Below are 23,149 nucleotides of genomic sequence, written 5' to 3' on the forward strand. Positions count from 1 at the left end.
TAAAAATGAATAATTATGTTAGTAAGTATTTGTGTTAAATGCATTTTGTTGTATTTGAAATGTTTTAAAATTGATCACCCATGTTTGGTTTTATGTGCTAACACTCTCTTAATTATAACATTTGATTACCTTGTTCTTCAAGCATGCCAGATAAATTTCACTTAACTCCTCTTTTTTTAATCTGCCCCCAAAATTATCAAACAGACTAACATATGCTTTGTATTATGGTGTGGCTCACTCTCTTCCTGGGCCCCTGCCCCCAATACACACAGACTCAGAAACTCATGCTCATACATGCCATTGGTATGTTTTACTTATGCTACTTTTATACATACATGTATATACATATACAGCTACATCTAATGCTTGTATAGTATGTATGAGTTTGTGTATATAATACAGAAAGAAGCAGAGGCAGCAAGAGACAGAGATGTCCCGTTTTGAGAGAGGGCATTATTTTAGCAGGACCTTCTAAAATAATAAGACTTGACAGTTGCCAAGTACTTACTCAGTGCGAAGCAATATATTAAGTACTTCAAATGCTTTATTTTGCTAAGTGCTCATAAGTTTTTGTAATCCTGCTGTTATTTTCATTTTAAAGATTTTACAACTAATGTGTAATAGAATCGAAATACACAATTGGTCAGTGGGATTCCAGCTATTCTTAACCTCTGTACCACATGGTTGATAATGACCCAAACACTATATTTTCCCTTTCCATACCTAGACACAGATTCATGTCTCCATATCACAATACTTCCTTATACTTATCTATCCTATGTCTATGAAGAGCAGTTGTTCTCAACTGGGAACAGTTTTGTCCCTGTGGGATATATGGCAATGTCTGAAGACATTTTTAGTTATCACAACTGAGAGGGTACTAACAGCAGACTCCAAGGAAGCTGCAAACATCCTACAACATGCAGGACATTTCCTCAACCCTACACACACAAAACAAAGAATTATCTGGCCCAATATGTTAATAGTAACAATATTGAGAAACTTTGATCTGGAGAGACATATATTTGAAGAGAAATGTAAATATTCTTGTGTGTATAGTTAACATAATGATTTCCCTTTAGGACCCTTTTTAGGTTGTTAGAAGACAATAGCTCTCAGAATGTTTTAGAATTCTACTAGTAGTTATTTTGACTCACAAAATACAATAGTTTTATTTCCAGTTCAGAGGACAATATTGCCACATTGTCCTTGATATCCATCTATGTCATATTTCCAAAGTATCTTTAATTGGTGTGTGTGTGTGTGTGTGTGTGTGTGTGTGTATCCCACAAATTGGACAAGATACTAGTTATGAAGTCATCTTTGTCTGAGCCTTGCTGGTATGATGTGATATATATCATGTTGGGAATGAGACAGCATATCCAGTATTAAATGAACAGGTATTCTGTACACAATCATTTACTGCTTTGAAACTGCTAAAGGCCATCTCCTGTCTCTTAATGTACTACATCAGACTGCACATTTCACATATTCAAAAAGACCAACAGGGCATGTGAAACTACAGTGTCCTTTGCCTACCAGACCTTCTAATAATGTGAATTTTCTGAAATGGTATTTAATTCTCAGCTTTGCAATTGAGGTCGGTCAACAACCATAAATAATTCTGGGAGGAAGAGTTATTGGAAATGAAAAAAAGAAGTCTGAATTTTGGAAAAGAGATGTATAGGTTGATGCATTTGAAAATGCCAAAATTTGACATTTTTGACTTATAAGAATGGCAATTTCGCATAGTTGGACCCATATTGGTTTTGGTCCTTGAACGTAAAACAGTAAAGAACAGCAACTCTGCAGTTAACCTTTATTAATTGTTAGATCCTGGCTCCACATCTTATTGCTTGTGAACATGAGACCATTGTTTAACTCGTCTAGATCTCAGTGGCTCAAAGCCTTCGGATTGCATATTTACCAAATATGCATCTTTTGTTTGTTTGTCTTCACAAAAGCAAGAAACTTAACCTATATTTTTATAGTTTCATGTCCATTTCTTAGACAGTGCTAAACAGAGCAGCTGTAGTCAGTGCATTATATATTTGTGGAGTGAATGAATGCATGAATAATAATAGTATTTACTTCATAGAATTGCTGTGAAACTTAAATGAGATTGTGTACATGAAAGTCCTCAGTATATATAATAAGTGTGAATTGTTAGATGTGGTTATCATTAATTCAAAAGAGCAAGAAATTCCAGATAAGTTTTAGAGGTTATTTTTTTCTGTTTTCATGTATTCCTGTCTTCACTTTGAAAGTACAGTTTTGGTCAATGCCATTATTATAAAGTTTTATCTGCTCTTTCTGAACTTGGGTGTCAGATTCTCTTACCACACTTTGAGAAACATGGCCCTAAAGTTCTTGTGCATATATCACTCTAATTGTTTACTGAATGAATAAATGAATGAATAAATAAATAAATTCACTTCCCCTTTTATCTACTTTCATCTTCCATCTCTAGACTGTGGGAGAATAAATTTTCTTCAAAAATACCTATAACTAGGAAGATTTCTATCATAAACAGATGCAGTTAGTTCCAAGAAGCCATTTAGTGTCTTCACTTTTAGTCACCTTCTTTCCTATCAAGACTACCCTGGTTCGTTGACTACCTGTCAAAATCTTCTTGATGTCTTTATTTGTCTTGGGCAGGATCACATCTTGGTGTGCATGATGTGAGGATGATAATGACGCTGCACTATTCACTAGTTCACAACTTGTTTAAAAGCTGACACTCTGTGGTGAACTAGGAAGTAGCAAAACAAAGTCAATGAATCACCTCTCAAAATTGTATACTTACCTATACTGTAGCCTTATCTTGTTTCACTGAGATTGTTTTTATACAAAATTTCATACCCTACAGCACCTCTGGACCAGATTATCAGCATCTGAAAGGGTCGTTATTCTTTCAGAGATGTCTAGTTTCACAATCACTTGTAGAATTTCTAAAAGTTACAGTTGCCTGAGCTCTACCCAGTGGAAATTCTGACTCAGTAGGTGTAAGGTGGGGTCCAGGTATCTATATATGGATGGCATATATACAGGGCATCCTCCTTAGAATCTTTATCCTAGAACATAGTTTCTGAAATTGAAGCTGGGTTATGAATCACCTGTGGGACTTACTAACCATGAGGGTATTCAGACCTTTTCTCAATGAGCTTGATGCAGTAGTTTCAAGATGGAACAACAAAATCTGCATGTTAAGTAAATACTCTGGTCAACCTGCATTTCACATTCTCTTACATTTTGAGAAATATGACCTTAATTTTTTTTTACATGTAGCACTTTGCAAATTATTTAGTGAATGAAAAAATGAATGAATGAATGCACCCACCTCATAGAATTATTATGAAGCTTAAATGAGATAATATATAATGCACTTAGTACACTGTAAATGTTCAGTGTAGCTCTAATTGTAATTAATTTGAAAAATGCCATTAATCTAGATGTTTTATTTTTTTTCCTTTTCCACATTTATCATTATTGTCCTCATCAGTTTTTACCCTTATAGTGAGAAAGGCAAAGCTAAACAAATAACTACATAAATTATTATTTGACTCATTATGATAATATAATAAATAAAACATTTAGGTGCTATCATAATCAATGGGGGGGGCTTAACTTAGTTTGAGGATTTGAAGAATTTTTCTGGAGAAAGAGGAGTACTGTTTTTGAACTTGAATTTGAAGGATAAATAGGAATAAACCAGATTAAAAAGTAAAGGGAAAGAGTAAAAAGTATAGGAATAGCATGAACCAAATCCATTTGTTAGTAGATTGCTTAGAGGTAGACAAGAGAGGATAGAGACCATGAGGAGATTGTTGCATTAATCCATGTAAGGGATGACGGTAACTTGGATTAGGATAGTGGCAGCCGTCGGGGAAAAATGTGGAGACATCCATAAACTCTACTGGAAGTAGAACCAATAGTTTTCAGTAATGTATTCACTGAGAGCAATGGATGAGGAAATGGGGATGTTGGAGGTGATATCTAGGTTTCTGGCATAAACTGATGAGTGATGGTTCTCCAACTTAATGTATAATCACCCGGGAGCTTTTAAAAAGAATCCATATTTTAACCTGACCTCTAGGATTCTAACTTAATTTGCTTAGATGGGGCTCAGACCTCAGGTTTTTTAAAACTCCCAGATGACTGTAATATGTAGCATTGAAAATTGAGAATTACTGGGCTGCATCACTGTAGTACTGACTGAGATATGGAAAAGAATCAGGTTTGGGGAAAATACAATAAATCCCATTTTGGTCATACCGAATTTGAGGAATCTGAAATACTTGTAATAGGAAATAACATCAGGCAGGGAGTTGGATACATAGTCTGAGCTAAAAGATTGGTCTTGGATGGTGACTTTACATGTTACTTGGATGTGACTTTAGAATGGTATTTGAAGCCATGGGAATTTTTCAGCTTTGGCTAGAGAGAGGGTTGTCTTAATTATAATAAACCCCTGGCTTTTGTTCCCTTGTGAGTAATGCAGAAGCACAACAACCCCCTAAATGTCTTCTAATGATTTCTTGTAGTTCCTAAGGGTGACACATGCAAACTCATAAACTGTTGTCACATTTTTTTCTACTCTGTTGTTGAGTTCTCTCCCCTCACAAGACACTTCTTAAAGATGGTGCTTCTCCACAGTCATCACTTGAGGTGCCCAGTGTGTCAAGTTGCTGGTTGCCTCTTGATGCTTCTTTTTTCTCTTGAAGGCAAGAAACTCATTAACTGGAGTTACAAGCTTAATTCACTTTACTACATGAGAGTCACATGGAGGTCCTAAATGCCCCTTCTCTCATTCTGTGCTATAACAGAACAAAGCAGCCCCACAATGTCCCTGGGTCCTACAATAACTCCTTCACCCTTTATTTCCACCTCGTTTCTCCATAAGATTCAAACGGACCCAAAATATCTGACTTGGAAGAGGGGAACCATAAAAGAAGGAAAGATCTTGCTGTTATCTCCATCCTAATCCCCCCAATCCTGTATCAGGGATTAACACTTTTAGTCTTCCTCTGAACCCAAACTATCATGAAGTCCCTAGTCATCAAAAGTGCTCAAGTCCTGACTGAATCTCAGTAGCACTGGGTGTAGTTTTAGATAGTGCTGTAGTCTACCCTTTTACTTGAAAATGTGGGAAGAGAGTTAAAAGTTCGAGTAAATGAAATCAGAGTTGACTTTGCTTTATCTCTCTAGAAAATGTTTACACCAAAAATGGAAAGTAAGTTTTATTTATTTTTTTTAATTTTTTTGGTGTTTACTTATTTTTGAAAGAGAGACAGAGCGTGAGCACGGGAGGGGCAGAGAGAGAGGGAGACACAGAATCTGAAGCAAGCTCCAGGCTCTGAGCTGTCAGCACAGAGTCCAATGTGGGACCCAACCCCCAAACCTTGAGATCATGACCTGAGCCGAAGTACGATGCTTAACCAACTGAGCCACCCAGGCACCCTGTCATCTTTTTTTTTTCAACATTCTTTTATTTATTTATTTTGAAAGAGACAGAGACAGTGTGAGTGGGGGAGGGGCAGAGATAGGGAGAGAGAATCCCAAGCAGGCTCCACACTGTCAGCATGGAGCTCGATATGGGGCTTGAACTCACAAAACCATGTGATCATGACCTGAGCCAAAACCAAGAGTTGGATGTTTAACCAACTGAGCCACCCAGGTGCCCTGGAAAGCAAGTCGTTAGACATGCCAAAGAAATATTGCCAAATAGCAATGAAAATTACATATCAAGAAAAAAAAAAACAAGTGTCTATCCTTTGGCAAATGTTTTCAAAAGGTAAGAATTTTATTTGCTATGGTAAATTTAATGTTCCAGATGCTAATAAATAAAATAGAAATAGTTAACACATATCATTGCATTTAAGAGCTATCTAAATCATAAAATCAAAAAGTGAAAAATAGCCCAGGGAAATGGTCAAGAAAGATGAAGTATGAGGCAAAAATCTCCCTCGTAGATTTCAATATGGAACCTGAAATGATAGTTTGATCATCTAAAACGGAGGGAAAGTCCATTCACTTTTATTCTGGACTACAATTTGAGAAAAAGCCAAGTACATAGCAAAGCATGACATTTCTGAGACCAGTCTAAATCATTTCAACTGGCATCAAAGAGCTACCTTAAGCAAAGCATTATAGAAGCTCTCCAGCAAAACCAGCATTCATGTATGAAGGAAATGAAGAAGCATAAATTAAAACTCTTTCATTTGAAGTCCTACATACCTGTCATGATGGGCTTTCTAAAGTGTATTTGGTCATTTTTAATGAATAGAAGCAATTTATATTTATTCCATTTTTTTCAAGAAAGAAAATTTGAGTGCTTCTTTTGGCAACAAGAAATTTTGGATCTCATTCTCGAGCAGATTGAAGAGCTTCTTTCTCTCAGTTTCAAAAAGAAACAAAATATGATCATTGAAGAAATTTTGCTCAGGTTTCTCTTTTGTGCAGAGGCACTGCTAGAACTCTTAGCTGAGAAATAGCTGTAAAATTTTAACCAGAAAAGCTGCAGTAATACAAATTCAACACTGAAGGAGAAAAATTGTTAATAGTGGCAATTATGTTGTAGACAACTAAGCATTGAAGTTTCTCCAGGAACACCTGATAGGACGTTGTCAGCTGCTTCTGTCTGTACAACTGTTTTCTCTGAGTCTTGGATATTTAATTAAGAGAAAAGTAAGTTTAAGGATGTCAGGGCAAAATCCTATATTATTCATTGCCATAAAGGCACTAATCATCGTTCTACAAATGATGGAGACAGTAGAATCCACTCTTTCAATCACATGGTTTGTTTTAGAAAGTGTTTTATTTAAAGTTTCATCTTATTAATAGTGTGGAGACATCCTCAAACGTCAGACATTTAATGAGAACTTATGTGCTCTAGGGATCTTGAAATAAGGTCACATTGTATCCTTCACTCATTTGGTCATTAACAAAAAAGAAACTTAGGACAATGATTACTTAGAGTACTTTGTGGAGGAGTCCTCAATCTTAATCAGATGTGAGGTTGTCTTCTAGTAATACCTACCAACATTGTTAGTAAATTGAAAATAAATTTATAAATAATATAACCTATTTGCACACATTACTCCTAAAGAATTCATGTATTGCTTTAATTGTTAAAGTAGAAATTAATAAAAAGTTATTTCTTTTTAAATTTTTTTAAACATTTATTTATTTTTGAGACAGAGAGAGAGAGAGAGAGAGCATGAACAGGGGAGGGTCAGAGAAAGAGGGAGACACAGAATCTGAAACAGGCTCCAGGCCCTGAGTTGTCACACAGAGCCCTACGCGGGGCTTGAAGCCACGGACCGCGAAATCATGACCTGAGCTGAAGTCGGACGCCTAACCGACTGAGCCACCCAGGCGCCCCAATAAAAGTTATTTCTAATAAAATTATATGTATTTTAAAGCAAATATGAAGACAAAACTATACCAAAACACAAAATGTGATAGGCAGACGTATCCATATATATATAGAAACACTATGGGTAGTCCATTATACTTATTAATACAATGTCATAAGAAACATTGGCATCAATGAGGTGGTTTTCTTGAAATTTATTTATTCTTGATAAAGTACTGATAGAAACAAAGTATAATATTCCATCAGTTTATATGAAGTTTACACTTCTAGAAAACTCAGTGTATGTTAAAACAATTCAAAAATGCTTTATATTTATATATAAAATGGACTAGATTCTTGGCTCAGAAAAATATAAACAAGTTTTAAATTCACATGAATGTCTAGTGGGAAAATATAAATCCATATAGAACAGAGAATGAATATTCATCATGTGTGATTCTCCCAGGCATTCCAGGAAGTCTAGCATCCCTGGTTTCTGCCCACTAAATGCCAGTGGGTTTCCCAACCTTGAAAATCTACAAAAATTATACTGTAGGGCATGATAAACCTTGTTGCCTCCTCTCCCTACGGAGAGCACTGTTTAGAAAGTTCAACAGAAGGACTTATAACTTTCTGTGGTGATTCTTTTGTACTGGAAAAAGCAAAATTTTGATGAAGCTGTTCTGGTGAACAATAAAGGCCCACCCTGCAAGGTTAAATAATGATGTACATCCCATCCTGACAGTTCCCAAAATTTGATGTTCAGTGATTGTATATTGACTTATACATTGAAAAGGATTTTACAATACAAGCCCCTCAATAAAAGATGAGGAAATTCAGACCCATGAAGTATGGGACAGCTACTGAGCACCTACAAGGTAGCTTTGTATTTGTTTCTCACAAAATCTATGTATTATTATTTCTCTGTTTTACATTATTTTGCATTGTACAAATAAGAAAACTGAGGCTTAGTTTGTAGGCAGCAGCTCTCAGTTTGGTCTAACTCCATATTCCAGGCTTTCTCTGCTACATCTTCCTTGAACAAAATCTCAAAACTGAGTAGTGAGCCAAGACTTAGTATTTCTATAGCCTTCACATCTTCAGATGTCAAGGGTTATTATGCTCCTTAAGTATTTCCCCTTTACAGTGTCCTCTTCACTCAATTCTCCTGTTCCTCTGCATAAGGCTTGGAAAACTACATTATTCAGGCCAAATCTTGCCTGCTGACTGTTTTTCTTTTTTTTTTTTAAATTTTTTTTTAATCTTTATTTTTGAGAGAGAGACAGAGTGTGAGTAGGGGAGGGGCAGAGAGAGAGGGAGACACAGAATCCGAAGCAGGCTCCAGCCCCTGAGCTGTCAGCACAGATCCGACACGGGGCTCGAACTCACAAACCGCAAGCCGAAGTCGGACACTCAACTGACTGAACCACCCAGGCACCCCTGACTGTTTTTCTAAATGTTTCCATTGAAACATATTAACAATGGATGCTTTCATTCTACAAGGGCAGAGATGAATAGTTGCAACAGAGGCTGTATGGCCCATAAAGCCTGAAGTATTTATTATTTGGCCCTTTAAAGAAAAAGTTTGCTGACCTCTGCTTTAAATTAAAAAAAAATTTTTTCTTATGTTGCCATCAATACATCCCATTCCCTTGTTTATTTGCCTCTGCTAGTGTGTTAATAATTACTAATTACTTTGTGTTATTTCTTTTAGAATTACATCTGTAATTTCTTTAAAAGTGCCTTCTGTAAGTGGCTAATTAATCTGAGAAATGACTTTAAAGATGGAAACTTATCATAAAAGGAGTGAGGAGAAGGAATGAGTTTAGGACAAATGGACCTGTTGTATACCAAATGACTGTGCACAGATGCCACCTATAGATAGGTAGACAGGATGAGCTTCCAAGCCTCTCATTCTCAAAATTAAAAAGGATCATCTCAAGATTTTTATCAGGATCATTTCCAATTTCTTTTCAAGTAATTAGATTTTTGCAAAAGTGTCAGTTGGTAACTAACAGGAGCTATTTGTTTACTGATAGTATGGACATCCAAGTCAAAAACTGGGACACTTTGACAAATAAACAGGAGAAAGTACAAAAATTGTCTTTTGCTGATTCAGATAACGTTTTTCTTTACCTAGTTCTTAGAAAATGATATTTTTTCCCTGTATTGAACATAGATAGTACAACATATATTTGAAAATGTCTTTTAGAAAAAAAATTATGTGTTGTAGACTGATGCACCAAGTTATCAATGTATTACTTCTCAGTTCCAAATTCATCCTTTTTTCCTGTTCTGTGATAACAAAGATGGGCCTTGTTAAACACTCTCAGTAGAGGGTGTTGGAGGGACACTGGAGGAAAATTTTTCCTTCCTGGTTATGTGAGGTGTGCTCATTTAGTTGAAGTCCTGCCGAGTGGCATTTTTTTCACCAGTATCCTGGCACAAAGCAGCAAGTGGCACCTCCCCAGCTTACCTCAGTGCAAACTCTACCTTGAATGGTTTCCAGCAGTAAGCTCAGTGCCACTCCTGAGGACACCTAATAAGTTCAAAGGCTTAACCAGCTTAGTTTTCAGTAAATCACCTCCTTCTCACACCATTGCTACTTCCAGGTAGTTTTCTGTGAGTTCAGATGGTGCTCAAGCTGGCTATCCAGCAAGTCAATAGCAACTTAAACAGGTAGTTCCCAGTGAATTTCATCAGTATCCTAGTAGGCAATTCTCAGTTGGCCTAACTGGCAACTGGGGACCCTTCTTTCCTGGGAAACCCAATGAATTTTTCCAACATTGAATGGACTTCAACTATACCCTTTCCAGTGATATCTGAGTCCCAGCTTTGGGGAGGATTCCCTTCTTCCAAGTTTGTTACTTTTTTGAATACTCTCCTTCTGTAGCTTTTTGTGTATCACTTAGAGCCCCTGCTCTCCAACTTGTATTAATTCCCTATTACTCCAATCCTCTGTTGCTATTATTTCTTTATACTAAATTGTCCTGTTTAAATGACTGTGTGGTTTCTGTCTTCTGATTGGAACTTAGCTAATACAGCAGAGAAATAAGAACAAACATTTTATCTGATAGGCAAATTAACTTTTTGCAAGCATAAAGAGCCCAGGGATTGCATAGACTTCTGGGTAAACCTTAAAATGAAATTACCAACTCATTTTCTACTTCTTAACATGATCTTTTTCGTGTATGAGACTACCTCTGGGAATTATTGTAAACGATAACAGTGGAGGGAGAGAAAACACTCAGTTCTCTCAGCCTCTGAGAGAAAGCAAGGATGTAAGAGAGGCTTTCTAGTTTTGGTCTTTTGTATTGAAAATCTTACTTGAGTTCTGCTTTCACCTTAGTTATTTCAAATATTAGCCAGACTTATTTATATCATTCCATTAGAATTTTATGACTTTATCCCTCCTTTCCTGGTCCATCTATGTAGGAAAGTGTAGACAATGCTGCATTTGGGAGAGAAGAAGGTTTCTCAAAATTCCATCTACATGCCAACTCCCACCCAGAAGCAGTCAGTCCTGAGAAGCATGGGTACATAGACTAAGGTTTTCTTTATTCTCCTTACTCCCTTTTTCTGTTTTGACCTGTCTTCTTCCCTGTTCTTCACTTTATTCCCTATAGACTCCCTAATTGGGTACCTCTTCAGAAACCTAATATTCAAAGACAAATTTCATACTTTGTCGTTTGTCATTGCCAGATGCTACTTATATCTGACATCTAGGTTAGCAGCTAATTTATCTGCATTGAAAAATTTAGGTTAAAATTTCTTTGAATATGGTCAGTATACAGTGGGTCAAAATTTAGATTCCTGGATGCTGTTCTAGACTTACTGAATCAGAATTCTGAGAGCGCCAGGATCCAGAAACGTGTTTCTAATCATTTTTCTCCCATACTAAACAGCTGGCTTAGTTAATAACAATTTACAGTGTTTTCCAAAAATAGATATTTGTATTTTAATATGGCAACTCCTAGCCCTAGATGCCATTTTCCACTGGTTCTAGCACAGTCTAGAATGGGGTGTTAACCTGGACATTTAAACCTTTATATTAGGGACCTTGGAACCTTTGCATGAAGATTTAGTACAGACTTCTTTAGCCCTGGAAGCTAAAGTCCTTAGGTCCGAAGGGCTGTGAAGTTGGACTTCACAATGGGTTGCTGAAAGCAACATTTGGGCTGTTTATTTCCATTCCAGGCAATTTATATAGACCACTGAAATAATGAGATTGTTGATATTGAGATCTAGAAGTTGTGAGGCTAAGGTGTTTATGGGTTCTTTACAAAAACTGATGACATCTGGGATAGAAATAGGACATGGAGGTGAGTAGAAAACTGGGAGACCAGGGGAAATATATTTAGTCATTCCTGAGTTGGAGAGTCAGTGTGGGATAGGAGATGGATAGATACCTAGTGTTCCTCTAAGTCTGACCACCCCCAGAAATGTCACAGTAATTGAATGACCCATTATCAAACATAAATCATTTGAAAACTTCTTCTGATTTCTGTAAAAGTATTATGGAATTCAGTGGTTGCCAAATATAGCAGCAATCAGAATCATACAAAGTGCTGATAAGAAATATGAATTATTGAATCTCACTCCAAATTTACTGAGCAAGAATCTTTGAAGGTGAAGCCCTGGAATATCTATCTATCTATCTATCTATCTATCTATCTATCTACCTCTTTTATCTATGTCCACTTTTTAATTATTTATTTTGAATTTATTGTAGATTCATAAGTTGCAAAAAAACATTAAGGGAGATCCCATGTATGCTTCAGCCAGTTTCTCTCAATGGTAACATTTTGCATAACCATAGCACAATATCCAAACTTGGAATATTTATTTTTATAAGCTCTCCAGATAATGATTACTCTGTTAGCTGGAAATTGATTGAATAAATGAATGAGTAATTGTTCAAGGAAATGGGATAACTTGGCTATTTTAATCCTGGAAAATTTAGCAACCTGATTATTTACCCAGAGATTAGGCAGTTCATTCATTGCTCTAATTAGAGGAATAACTTAGAATGGTTTATTGAAATCCCTTAATTAGTAATCTCTTTCTTCTTCTTCTTCTTTTTTTTTTTTTTGAGGCTTTGTAACCCCTCATTCAATGAACAGCCTGTACTGAAGTCTTTTCTGAAGTTTCATTTTCACCTCCCCCCAATACTTTGCAGACTGATGGAGATGTATTAGAATAGTGGATCTGTTTTGATCAGCACTCTACAGATAGCTGCTGAAATCTTTGCTCCTTTCCTTAAGAGAGAAATTAATTCTCTCTTAAGAAAATTCCTCTCATTCCATCTTCCTTTTTATTCCCCCATGTTATAATTACATGTTAATAGTGGCATTAAATTAAAATGACCCCTCCCACCCCACAAATCACTCAACTATTAACTAATTCAGTTCTTATCAAGTTGGTATAATTTTAAGCATTAGGAGACATGGATGCTTATCTTAGTTCTGCCATTTGCTGGTTGTCTGACCAACAAACTCAACCCATCTGAGGTAATGTTATTTTTATAAGAGAAAATAAATGCCAACTTCCCTGCTATTACACAGACTTATTTTGTGTCATCAATAACACATTGTGTAAATGATGAAATAAACTAAATAAGCATTAGATGATGAGTTTGAGAATAATAGTAGTAATGGTTAGGAATTTTCAGCAGGTACCTCTTTACTTTCATGGGTGGGAGTTCTGTTATTGCTGTTTCTTTCTTTTTCCTTTCCCATGTATTGAAAAATAAATAAACTTGAACTAGAAGTTCTTCTGAACTTTATGGCATGCAGTTTTGGAATAGAGTTTGGAATGCTATTTAAATTATTTTAGTACTGCTTCTCTTTCCCGTGTTATGTAAAGCACCCATTTATTTAGGGATTCCTTCCAGTTGGTAGTGACAAGAATGGTCATGAGTGGTTAAACTTCACAAAATGCCTAAATATTATTCTACTGAAGATATGCCTTGAAAGCTGTTAAGCTGCAACAAAAATCTTTTCAGGTAGCATGTTAGGAAACTGAGTTAGTACCACTCTCGACATCATTCTGATCATCCTCAGTGGGCACCACAGAGGCAAGGGGATGGTTTCCTGAAGCAGCTGAGCAGTGGCTTGCTACTTGTGACTGGCCTCTGATACTAAATTGAGTTCCTCTGCACAGAACATACCAGAAATTTGTCTTTGCCACATCCACTAAAATTGCTATCAGTGGTGTGAAAACACTGAACATCTCACTGATCATTATTTTAGGAAGAAGAAGCTTTGAAAGCCCAGATACCAGGAAGGTGAGATCTATGACCCAGGGATACAGAGCAGCACAAAGTTGAGCATAAAGCTATGGACTCACAAATTCTGCCAAAAATAAAAGCTGTTCCTCTATTCCAGGGCTACCTCTGCTCTGTGGTTTCTCTCACAAATGGAGTTTATCCTCACAAATTGGTGTTCTAAATTTCTTGCCAAGAACCTAATTAAATAACTGATACATGAAAAAAACAAACACAAGGGTATAGTTGATAGTATTCAGCAGATTCATTCTTTCTTTACTGGAATAAGAAAGGAGCCTTAGGAGAGGCAGTTAGGTGGAATGACTTTGAAGCCCAAGAACTTGATAGGTTAGAGGAACATGTGAGAAATATTTTAATCAACAGTACATTTCATGGTTACCACTCATGGAAAAGATGGTGCACCCTGTTTCCTTAAACGGATTCCCTGCTTTCCCACTTGCACCATAGGTCCCAGGCACAATGATTCCTTAAATGCCTTCATGGTAGATGTTCTCATCATTCCATGAAAACAGCCATGACTGTGGGAGAAGAGCATAAGTGGTATGAAAGGTAGATAAGCATCTGTATACCCTGCTAGGTGTATCTTCTGTGTCTCTCAATCCTTCATTTCACATAAAAATTCAGAAAATGTTTAAGTAGAGGTTCATAGAAATAATCTATTTCTCAGGTTGAAATAAACAAAGGAATAAAAGCAAGAGAATTTATATAATATAAAGGTCCATGATGGTTTTATTTTAATCCAAAATAAACATGAAGGAACTTTTATGGATACCCAATTTGGAATCCTTTATTCAATAAATATTAGATCAATTATTTCTAACATATTCTTCCATTTATGTATCCAATTGTCCTAAGAAATATTTTATATTTATTTTTTAGTCATTTACTTTAAGAGTTTATATTAGTTGTCTATAAATGTATAATAAATTACCCTAAAATGTAGCAGCTTAAAACTCTAAACATTTACTATTTTGATTCCTGAGAATCCAGGATCTGGGTGCAGCTCAGCTGGGTGTCTCTGGTTCGTAGTCTTTTCACAAGGCTGTAATCAAATGTCTTCTGGGATTGCAGTCTTCTCAAGGGTTACTTGGATAGTATTGGTGGCTTTCAAGCTCACTCGCGGTTCATGTATCTATTGGAAGCCATCAAGGGCTCTCCTTCCATCTTCTCCTCCTCTCTCACCTTCTCTTTCTCTTGGTGATAATTTAGATGTGTCCTTGACTGAGACAAGTGATTTTTTGGTCTTATAAGGTAAAAGAGAGATGGTATGGCTTAATGGAGCATTTCCCAAAATATGTTTTGTTAATATAAACATATTTACTAAATAAACAAAAAATACTATAAGAAATGATGCCGAGTTAAAACAAAGTTTTTGTTAGTGTCTTTAATTGCAAGACTTCACAGAACCTTTAATGTGTACACTGTTAATCTCTGGAGGCACGTTTAGTGTGGGAAATTACTCAAATATATTTTAGTAAGAAATTGTTTTTACAAAGACATCTCTTGGAATCCATAGGTAATTCTTTTAAAAAAAGCTGATTTAGTGTTATTTTATCCTGGGCAGAGACCTAATTCTTGTATGTTCAATACCTAACTAAGCTTTACTCTACCTCTAGCCTGTAAATGAAAATAATAAAACCTGGCCTTCACTATCCTCTGAGGGGATATTATAAGATTCAACAAAATAAACACAGCAAAACATAAAAAAAATTAAAAAAAAATATTATTCTTGCTCCCTGTTGGATCTTTGATAGTAACATTCCACAGAGCAATATGTCCTAGTGCTACTTTTTAAGTAACCTAAAAACATAAAAAATCAGATTCTAAAATCCACTAAAACTACCACAGTGTATTTAAAATGTATTTTACGAGCGCCTGGGTGGCTTAGTCGGTTAAGCTTCTAACTTCAGCTCAGGTCATGATCTCAGGATCTGTGAGTTTGGGCCCCGCGTCAGGCTCTGTTCTGACAGCTCAGAGCCTGGAGCCTGCTCCAGATTCTGTGTCTCTGTCTCTCTCTCTGCCCCTCCCCGACTTGCCTTCTGTCTCTCAAAAATTAAAAAAAAAACAAAAACATTAAAAAAATAAAATGAATTTAGAGAGGTAGGAGACAGAGATATACAATTGCATGTAACACTGAGAGGGAAAGACCAAAAGGAGAGAAGACTACCTCTGAGTGTCTTTTTTTTTTTTTTTAACCAGTTATTTCTGCTTCTCTATTTACTTTCAACTTTAGTTTCTTTCAGAGACTGCCTCAGGACTGAGGAGAAGGGTCACCTTGAAGGACTATATTCTACTGAAAGAGGAGTACTCCTCTCCAGTGCCCATTCAAATCCTGCTGAGGCATTTTCTCTAACGAGACTTCTTTTTTTTTATTATAAGCCTGTCTATTCACTAATGAACTGAGTGAACTATCAGTTGACTTGAATGGGAGTCAACCAATACTAAATCTAGTAACAAGAATCGAAAGCTAAATTGAAAGAATAAGCTTAGAGGTGAAAGTACAATTCTTATTGGCACTATATTTGGAGGTGGTGGAACATGTTTCTATCGTTACCCACCACAGGAAGATTTTGGAGCAATTCAGTAACTGGCTTCAATCTCACTTTGATAACATTTGTCTTCTATCAGAAGTGAGTCCAATTGTAGCTATGCTGGGGACTTCATCTCTTTAAAAATGAAGCTTTGCCCACCCTGCAGAGTTGTTGTAAGAACTAAATGAAATACCGTAGATTATCCAAGGGTACTTAGTAGTCATTCCCTAAATGGGTTTTCCTTTAGATTAGACAGGGTTATCAGATAATACACTTCAGGCCTAACCTTTGTGGCAACTCTAAAATCTAACTGCTCTTTGACAATACAAAGGTGGACTTCTTTTCCTTGCAGGTTTGCCCAGTAATTTCTGTAGTAATTATTTCTTGATTAGTGCATTTTTATTTTTCTATAAAGAGTTAAGACTATGATTTCATATGCTTATTATTCAAGTGTGGGCTTTATTTTAATTTAGTCTATTTTGTGTAGCAGAATAACTCTTCCACATGTGTACTTTTTGAAATATGTATGCATTATATGGTAATTATTTTTGTGGTTTTTGCCCAATTAAGGTATTACTAAACCGTGCTCTTGTAATAGACATGCCTTAGGTGAGACAGAGGCTGTGATCTGCACCTCTATCATTTACTGAGACAGAGGGTCTGAGAAGGCTGGAGTTTGATTTTTTGCCCAACCCCAAGGGCCACGCATGTCCAGTGATTGTACTTAAGCAGAAGAAACTATATACCATACACATGTAAGTGAGAAGATGGGAGAAATTACATAGGTATTGATTTTGAGATATCAAGTCAGTGTGTTCTACCTCCCAGCCATCCCCATTTTTCAGTTGTCCAACTCTCCAAAACACTGAATCAATAGTGTGCATTGCATCATGGAGAAAGTATGGCCCAGTTGCAAACAGGAATGCACCGACTTTGAATTTAAAAATGGAATTTTATGGGGCGCCTGGGTGGCTTGGTCGGTTAGGCGTCTGACTTCAGCTTAGGTCACGATCTCGCGGTCCGTGAATTCAAGCCCCACATCAGGCTCTGTGCTGACTGCTCAGCGCCTGGAGCCTGTTTTGGATTCTGTGTCTCCCTCTCTCTCTGCCCCTCCCCTGTTCATGCTCTGTCTCTCTCTGTCTCAAAAATAAATAAACGTTAAAAAAATAAATAAATAAAAATGGAATTTTTTTCTGTAGTCTGAAAGCAAGCACTTTGACCACTGAAAATGCTTGGCTTACTTGAGAAAGGAGTGATTTTCTCAGAATTCCAAGACAAACACTCAATTTGAAGAGGATCTGGGTATTTATATGATGGGACTAAAGTATAGGAGAAAAAGGGTGCAATGCAAGGACATTTATTGGCACATGGGAAGAGGAAAACCTGTCTGATTATTGAGAGATGGAGGCCCTGGAAAGAGACAAAATAATAATAATAATAATAATAATAATAATAATAATAATAATAATATCAGGTACTAGGGTTTTGATTTTCCTTAAGGACAAATCCCAAAGAAGGAATTAATGATATCCAAGCAGATTTGGGGATTCCAAAGACCACTGGGGCTGATGTCATGCTTTCTTGGGCATGGTCTGGGAAAATGGAAAGTTTCATTAAATCCCATGCATTTGAAATATCAGGAGTATTTACCCATCACCAGCTGAAGGAAGTATTAGAGGGGGTGGGCCCGAGTGAAGTCCCACTTTGGTGTGTTGTGGAGGAAGCAAATAAAAAATCTTAGGCCCCCAAAGCCATTCGTAAGTGCTACATACACTACTGATCAATATGAGGACTCCTGTAACCATATGGACAGTAGGGTGTGAGATCCTCGTGACTGGAGGCTAGGGTGAAGTCCATGGACATCAGCAATGGTAACCAGATGCACTCTAAAGATCAAGCAGAACAACCTAAACTCAAAAGGATACTCAGGGCCACATGATTACATCACTACAGAAGCAGACACAACAGAAGTCAACTCAGAAACCAAGCAGGGTATGATATATCAACTAGAGACTTGGATGTTCCACCCCCATGTCAGCTTCCTTCTGCACCCAAATACTATATTTGGAAGGAAAAGAAAAAGAATTTAAACCAGGAGAGAATCTTAAACATAAGATAAGCATATATATTCTAACTTTTATGGTAAGGGGGCTTCCAGAGCAGATAGAATAAGATATTAGTTACAAAACTAAACTCTGTTTTTGGTAAATGAATGTATACTTGCTAAATTCATACCTTTCCTGCAAGCAAGAGAGCTGTGAAGTTGGGTCAGCCTTTTTAGGATAGAATTTGTCTTTGAACAAGAATCCTGAACTATGGAAAATAAGCTAAAAGATATTAGGACATTCTATAACTGATGTCTTTCATTTCCTCCTTGGAATTTTAAAATTATCCACTGTGTGCCAGGGTAGCTGAGGCCTGAGTTTTACAAGGGAAATTAACATCTTCCTACAGGCTACATATGAGCTGGTAGGACAAAGTGAGAAAATGCTGATGCTAACACTATAGTCTATGGAAGCACCTTAGGAACTTCTCCTTTTGTGGAATCTCTTAGAGCTCATATCTGCTCAATCTTGAAGGGGTTTGCATGCTGCTTATTAGTGGAAGACATTCCTTGATAATGTTCATGGCAATGGTGTCCTCTTCTCTAGCCATTAGAGTAGTACTTCTCTAGCACACTAGTCTCTTGAGAGAAGAGAAGCCAAGAGTTATTGTAATACATAGATGGCCACAGGTCTCTATTGACTAGGAGAACCCAGAAACTGAGGTCTAGTTTGACATAGGGGGTCTGGAAAATAACAGGCCTAGGCAGGCAGGTAAGGTAAAATCTAGAAAACTGTGCTAAGACAGGGAGAAGTAGCCAAGTATTAGGGAAGTCGAGCCCTTAATAGATCTAACTCTAGCTGAGAAATTTGGATAGTGGGCATTGATTTAAATTTAATACTAAGCAAAAGGCTATGGGAAGCAGGTGAACTCCAACTTGCTCAGCTGTAGGGATAGACTGAGTATGAATGGATCTGAGAGAAAAAATACCAGCAATGAGGCATAAACAGTGGCATACTGTGTACACCTGGTAAACGGCATCTTTTTGTTTTATCCCAAATGGTGTGTTTGGAGGAATGAGTTAATTTGCATCCTGCTTGAAGGCAGACATCCTTCTGGACCATTATGATCTGCTCTCCAGATAAATTTCTGCAATCCATTTATACTCTGGTTGTTGACCAGTGCCTGCCCTATATCTGTTCCCAAGGCTGATTAATAGACTTCCGCCTGTCGTGCCTGAAGCCCTTTATTAGTAACTGCCTCCTCCAGCTGTATTCTACTTCCATAATTCTATTTTGTTCTTGTTCTAATTCTCCCCAGTAACTTCAGCCCAGCCCTCAAAAGTTTTTGTACTTGGGGTTGATAGTGGTAGTGGTGACATGTCCTGTTACCTAATGCTTTCAAACTCATAGTGGTTATGACATTCAAATGAGATTTTACATGAGAGGACTGGAAAACCAAATCACTATATAAATTTTTAATTGTTCTGTGATGTTAACAGATAAACAACAATAGCTTTAAAATTCTGTAACAATAAGCTTGTAAAAACTGAGGATTCAAGTGGTAAACATATCAGGGTCATCAAATAAATCAATGACTGAATAGTGATTAATTTAAACTTTTTTTTCAGAGTTTTAAGGCACCCCTTTGTTTTTTTTCTGAAGGACACTTTTCTTAAAAAAATTAATGTCTGTTGGCTACTCCTAACCCTCTTTCCTAATTGTGAAAGAAAACCCAACAGGAAGTCACAGAACTCACTGCTTCCCTTTGTGCCAACTCTCTTAGACCACACAGAAGCAAAAGCTAGATAATTTGGCAGAGCTATCAGACTTGAGGAGAGATTTGGCAATGTGACAAGCAGAAGAGAAGCTGACGTGGTATCACTAGGCCAGGACTGAAGAGTGGTTACAGGCAGTGCTAGTGAACTGCCTATACCCTTAGTGGAAAGCAGCTGGGTAGGGAATTTGTCCCAGTGGGTGGGGAGAGAAAACATGTTGGTTCACTTGATGTCAGGATGAAATGGAAGTTGGCATTTTAGGGAGTTATTGAGACCACAAAGATTGCTTGTGGAAGGAGAAGAGGTAGACATGGTAGGATGCTTATGATATATTGTAGGTTGCTTTAAATACCTAATACTGCCACTTTCTAGGATTAAGGCCATGTAAAACAATGTTGTCTGCATATTTTGTTGGGACCAAATCCCAACTTAAAAACAAAACAAAATTTTAAAAAGAAAGCAAAAAAACCTAGATGCCTTCCAGACTAATATATGTTTATATTATGATTAACTTTGAGGAAAATAGATTTATTTAAAAAAATTATTTTTAAAGCAAGGTCATATGTTGGGTAAGGTAGATCCTATAAAGGCATAGCATTATTGTTATGGTTATTAGAAGCAAATCTTGTAAGTTTAAAAAATTTATATTAGCTAACTTTTATTGAAAATTTACTATGATCCAGGCACCATGTTTAGTGCTTTACATTAATTTTTTCTTCAAAGTTTAAAACAAAATCTGAGAAATGTACTATTTTTACTGTGACTTAGTAGAAGGGAAAATTGAGGCCTGGAGAAGGTAAGACAACTTGCTGGTAGTCACACATATAGGAGGTCCCAGATCTGGGGTTCAAACCTATTGACAACCCTGCTTAATTAGGATTCTCAGTTGCTAATCTAGTCCTCTGCAAAAATAAACTGTTTCCCAGAAGCAAATTAGAATCACAATGATAAACCACTACATATTCACTGAAATGGCTAAAATTTAAAAAGACTTACAATACCAAATGTATCTAGAATGTGGTGCAACTGAGACTCTTATACGTTGCTGGTGTAGTATTAAAGGGTACAGCCTGTTTGGAGAAGAGTTTGACAGTTTCATGAATAAGTAGCATACACTTACACAACTCTACAATTCCATTCCTAGGTATTCACCAAGAGAAATGAAAATGTGCTGGTATACAACTGTTCATATCAGTTTTATTCATAATATTCAAAAGTAGAAACAATTCAGCTGTTCTTCAAGTGGTGAATGGATAAACCATTTGTAGTGAATACTTACTATGGAATATTACTCAGCATTACAAAGCAATGACTACTAATACTTATAGCAACATGGATAAGACTCAAAGTATTATGATTAGCAAAAGAGGACAGGCAAAAAAGTGCACATACTGTATGATTTCATTCATGTGAAGTTCTAGAACAGGCAAAATTAATTTTTAGTGTTATAAAGCAAATCAGTGGTTGACTAGTACTGGAAAAGTAAGGTTAACTTTATAAGGGCATGATTGAAATTTTGGATGATATAAATGTTCTATATCTTCATTTCATAGTGGTTACACAGATTTATGTATTTGTCAAAACTCACTGAACCATATGCTTAAAGTGGTCTTAAACTGTATGCTTAAATTACCCCCTAACAAAGTTGATTTAAAAGTTTGCTGTTTTGGGGGAGCCTGGGTGGCTCAGTTGGTTGGGTGTCTGACTTCGGCTCAGGTCATGATCTCACAGTTCGTGACTTTGAGCCCCACGTTGGGGTCTGTGCTGACAGCTCAAAGCCTGGAGCCTGCTTTGGTTTCTGTGTCTGCTCTCCCCTGCCCCTCCCCTGCCCCTCCCCTGCTCCTGCTGTCTCTCTCTCTCAAAAATAAACATTAAAATTTTTTTTAAAAAAAGTTTGCTGTTTTCTGTAGTTAAGTCCCTACTGCGCAGGGATTCCCAGACTTTACTTCTTTTAATTTGCAGCCTGTTCCATCATATTTATTTAAGCATGTTTATGTATAGTAGTATGTATTAATTTATTTATGAGATTGTGTACCTAACTGCTTAGAGACTACATTACGTTACCAAATTGAAATATATATATTTTTGTTTAGTGTTTTCTTATGTTTGTCTGTTTAGTCTTTTTTTTTTTTTTTTTTTTTTTTGCTGACTGAATCAGTAAAACCCTTTTTATTATTCTGATTGTGTGAAAAACTATGCACTCTGCCAGAATTTTCAAAATATAGTGCATAATGCTAAATGTTCAGATGGAAGTAAAATGAAAATTTGAATCCAGCATTCATATTTTTTAACTCTGTTTTGATAAAAAACCTCTTAAACCAGTACCTCACAATGGTGAGCTTGAAGTGTTAGCTTCTGAATCATCATCTAATCATCCCATGCAGATTGAATTGTAGTTTTTCAAGTTTTAGTTTCAATTGAAAGTCAGTATACCATCGTGGGAAGAATTTAAATGCTGAAGTCGGGTGGCCTGATTTGAGTTTGAATTCTAGTTTTACCACTTAACCTGCTGGGTGACCACTGGCAACTGCCTGACTTTTGGATTGTCCATTTGTTTAACTGAAAGATAGATATAATCACATTGAATTGTGACAAGTAGGAAGAGTGTAAGGCATATGGCAGATGCTATTATCTAATATCCACGGTTCTTGTCATTTATTGTATTAAACGTAGTACAGTAAGAAGAAATCAAGTTTTCAAATTAGAATCAGTGGTTTAAGCCCCTTTACTTTACTCACCAGCTTGGTGCCTGAGGCAAGCTCCTGGACCTCTTTTATATGGACCATTTGTAAAATGGTTATATTAACAACCTTGGTTTATTTTGCAATTTAAATGAGACTTTATAAATACCTGGTACAGGGTAAGGCACTGTAAATATTCATCGATTTGAAATCTAGTTTTTATTGAAACTCATATAAAATGTATAATAAATCTATTCAATAGAATATTAATAATAGTATTCCATTCACCAACCATGCCTAAAGATAAGTATTTGCACAAAGTTACCTTAAGAAAGAAGAAACACTGAGATCATAGAATGAGCTTTTCTTATTTTATCCAAATTTTCAACACAGCTAAAGAACTGGCCAGATAATGCAGAAGGCGTTTTATGAGCCTATATTCCAAATGTTTGTTTGTCTCTTTTGTTAGATTTC

General features: G+C 36.4%; 1 protein-coding gene and 1 pseudogene across 3 annotated transcripts in view; both read left to right on the forward strand.

Moving 5' to 3' along the window:
- The window catches only part of MACC1 (MET transcriptional regulator MACC1), a 538,854-nt gene that overhangs the window by 324,276 nt on the left and 191,429 nt on the right, over window positions 1-23,149 (forward strand). The window lies entirely within an intron of this gene.
- On the forward strand, window positions 8,770-18,774 carry LOC128314774 (60S ribosomal protein L6-like; annotated as a pseudogene).

Source organism: Acinonyx jubatus, chromosome A2 (assembly GCF_027475565.1).
Source record: "Acinonyx jubatus isolate Ajub_Pintada_27869175 chromosome A2, VMU_Ajub_asm_v1.0, whole genome shotgun sequence".
In the NCBI taxonomy this organism is placed as follows: domain Eukaryota; kingdom Metazoa; phylum Chordata; class Mammalia; order Carnivora; family Felidae; genus Acinonyx; species Acinonyx jubatus.